The sequence below is a fragment of the Gadus morhua genome, chromosome 2 (assembly GCF_902167405.1).
Source record: "Gadus morhua chromosome 2, gadMor3.0, whole genome shotgun sequence".
Taxonomy (NCBI): Eukaryota; Metazoa; Chordata; class Actinopteri; order Gadiformes; family Gadidae; genus Gadus; species Gadus morhua.
This window is the reverse complement of record NC_044049.1, coordinates 24182430-24185713: the sequence shown is the minus strand read 5'-3', so window position 1 is coordinate 24185713 and position 3284 is coordinate 24182430. Positions and strand designations below refer to the sequence as shown.

General features: G+C 42.2%; 1 protein-coding gene across 2 annotated transcripts in view; it reads right to left on the bottom strand.

Moving 5' to 3' along the window:
• Window positions 1-1161: 1161 nt before the first annotated feature.
• Window positions 1162-3284, bottom strand: part of plppr2a (phospholipid phosphatase related 2a) — a 31078-nt gene continuing 28955 nt past the window's right edge. For both annotated transcript variants that reach the window (XM_030379204.1, XM_030379184.1), the window contains exon 8: window positions 1162-3284. This exon is cut by the window's right edge and continues 463 nt beyond it. The gene's annotated coding sequence lies outside the window, so the exon portion shown is untranslated.

Here is a 3284-nt window from a genome sequence, read left to right as displayed (position 1 = left end):
TGTCCACGCACCTCACTATTTACATTGATAAATAGATCGGGCCTAATACCTAAGCTGTATTAGCCTGTTCTACTCAATTCTCTATAATAGCCCTGAGCCGTTCTTATTTATTATCCCCGGCTAAAATAACCCAAAGCCCAACACGCTGACGGATTAAACAGAATTTTGACATTTCACCTTGTGTGCTGCTGTAGGCTACCGCTATTGTACCTACCACAGTACTTGACCGCAGTTATCGACCACACGGGGGCAGTGATGAACCGTTCCATAGTTGAGGCACGTAAGGCTGTAGATGTAACCCACATTGAAAAAGGAGCGGCACTTACTACTACTTTACGTTACTTTCCCTTTTAAGATGACCTAAAATCGTTCAAACAGTTTTATAGTCCCACAATAAGCTTAACATAAAACGTACATAGAGAACTGTGAAATGGTAGGGTAACTCTACTGCAGTGGTGCAGTCGTCTCTGCGGTTGTCCTTGGTTTCAGGCTCCAGTTTCCTCCCACCAATTTGCTAGGTTACTTTGAAACTGTAATTGCATTGACACTGTAATATAGCATAAGGAAGAATAACACAACTGACCCAAACATTGATGAGACATTGATTGTTTGCAGGTGTATACAATCAATATAAGCATCAAAGATAAAGGCATTTCATATAAGAAGTATACAGTTTAGAGACATAATAGAGACTTAATATATCAGACATACATTTTATAAAGTTACGTCTATCAAAACTGTGTATTTGATTCAGTCCAGTTACCTAAGAAACCACAGTAACCTAGCAGGTTGCCATGGTTTTACGTTATTCTTACCCAAAATATACTTTGTATCTTGAACTAAGTTCAGTGGGGAAGATATACTTTTCATATTTTTTTCAAGAAGAAATATATAAAGTTTGTACTTAAGTTCCACTTACCATTTTAAGTTTATCCAACTCTTTTTCCGTTATTTTGTTTCGCCCGGATTTTCAGCATACATATGGAACGACCACGGCACACCAATCCAAAAGCTAAATGCATATGTAATACCTTCTTTTTAGAATTGTTAATCAAAACGTAACTGTTCTTAATCCATCATGGGAAAAATGTCTGAGTAGCCCATTTGGATTCTTGTAAACTCCCCTGAAACTTTAAGCTGTTGTAGTTCACATCACAGAGCCCAAATTCATTGTTGTTTTTATTTGAATGCACCCAAATATGAACCTGTTTAGGTCAAACTAAAGGTCAGGATTCCATAGTTCAGTTGGCTGTTCACAATATGGCTGCTTTCAAATGTTGTGTGTTGTTAGATTGTAACACAAACACACACCCATAAACCAAATGGGTCGCACAACAGTGGTGGATACATGGTTGCTAATCAGTGATTTGAAATGACAGCCGTCCATCAATCGAGTGACATAGACGTGGAGGACATCACACCAAGAGATTATGAGTTTCACAGTCATCTTTACAACCGACGAGTTCAGGGATCCTTGGCTCGAGAGTGTCTCTCTAGACCAAGCTAGGGTGGAGGTAAAAGTGTAGCTCAGAGAGAAGAACCCCCCCTTCATGACCACACCACCGTGGTGAATGGCTGAGTCACTCAGCCACCCCGCCCCGTCCACTCCACTGCTACAGTGCACGAGACGCTGGTGAATGAATAACATCAATGATACAAAAAGGATGAACTATGTACAGTTTCATACAAACAAGCTCCCGTGTAAGAAAATGTAAAAGGAGGAGAGAGAGAGAGAGGGGGTAGGATGTTATTAGAGAAAGTCAATGTGTGTGTGTATGTGTGTGTGTGTGTGTGTGTGTGTGTGTGTGTGTGTGTGTGTGTGTGTGTGTGTGTGTATGTGTATGTGTATGTGTATGTGTGTGTGTGTGTGTGTATGTGTATGTGTATGTGTGTGTGTGTGTGTGTTTCGTGCGTGTGTGTGATCCATTAGAGAAAACAATACGTAGCACGGTGACTATCAAGATTTACCCACAACACACAGGGAGAGCGGGAACCAGGATAGGTAGCGATCGGAAATACCCCAAACAAGTATTGTGTAACATAGATGAACCGACCAAAACAAAACAACAAGCATGGGCCATGCGTGTGCAAATCAAAACCAGCAAAACTGCTCAGCTACACACGAAACACGGTATTTCACATTGATAAATAAATCAGCATCTGTGGTCATCACGTTCTCAACAATAAATATACAAAGAAACAAACCAATTGGTGTGACGGAATTTTCCATAGCCGGCCCGAGCCACAGGCTTTTCATCGGAAAGACTTCCACAAGACAACAGTTGAAATGTCCGTGGCATCATGTAATGCCACCATGATGTTCTGAGTGATTGGTGCATCTTGCTCCTCCTAAGAACAGAATCAGTTTGCAACTGGTCCGTTGAGATGAAGCAGAGTTTTTCATGTTGTGCATGTGTGTGTGTACACGCCTGTTGACCTTCATATGAAGGCCTTTATGTGCATTCATGTGTTAATGTGCTAGTCGTGTGCATGTGAGCAAGCATGTGCATCTCAGCTGCCCATTCTTCCTCAAGTACAGCAGTTCCAATCCGTTGGGTTCCCCTAGTGTTCATCATGAGTAGTGACATGCAAGGACACTTATCTTTGTTCTTTTAATTTGAATTCAGACTCTAACTGGAAATAATGGTGAAATGCAGTGCTGCAGATGTGTGTGTTTGAACAGAGATGTTTTAAATCTCAGAAGGTTAGACTCTAAAAAAAGAGGCCACTGATCTCAAATCCAAGGTGGAAAGCGAGTCGAGAGTTTCACTGTGACTTGGGATTTAACGGAGATGCAGTTCACAGGGAGAAACCCAGCGGCTCATTCAGGGACACCCCGGTCACAGGGTGAACGTCGAGAACGAGAAGAAATCCCCCAAAGGTTTTGTATTTTCCCCTCCGATCACATCGCCGTGGAGCCTACGGCGTGACGTCCGGTTGGAGCCTCCCGTGATCCAGGGTCATATAAAAAGTGGATTCAAAAACGACACTCAAAGTCTCTGGAAGAAAAAGGAATAGAAAAATATGACGAGAAAACAGACGAACATGGCTAGCACGGTTCCTCGATGTTGAGCTCAGCAGTCTGTAAGCGTCGCGTGTTTGCTGGTGGAGGAACCAGAGCAGAAGTCTTGGCAGAGTTATCCTATCGGTTTCCAGGGACGGGGTTCAGGAGAAGGTTAGGGACCGGTCATTGAGTGTTGGTGTGTGTGTAAAGTTATGTGTGTATCTATGTCTGTATGTATGTATGCTATGTGTATATATTTTGCTATGTGAGTTAAAAGTGT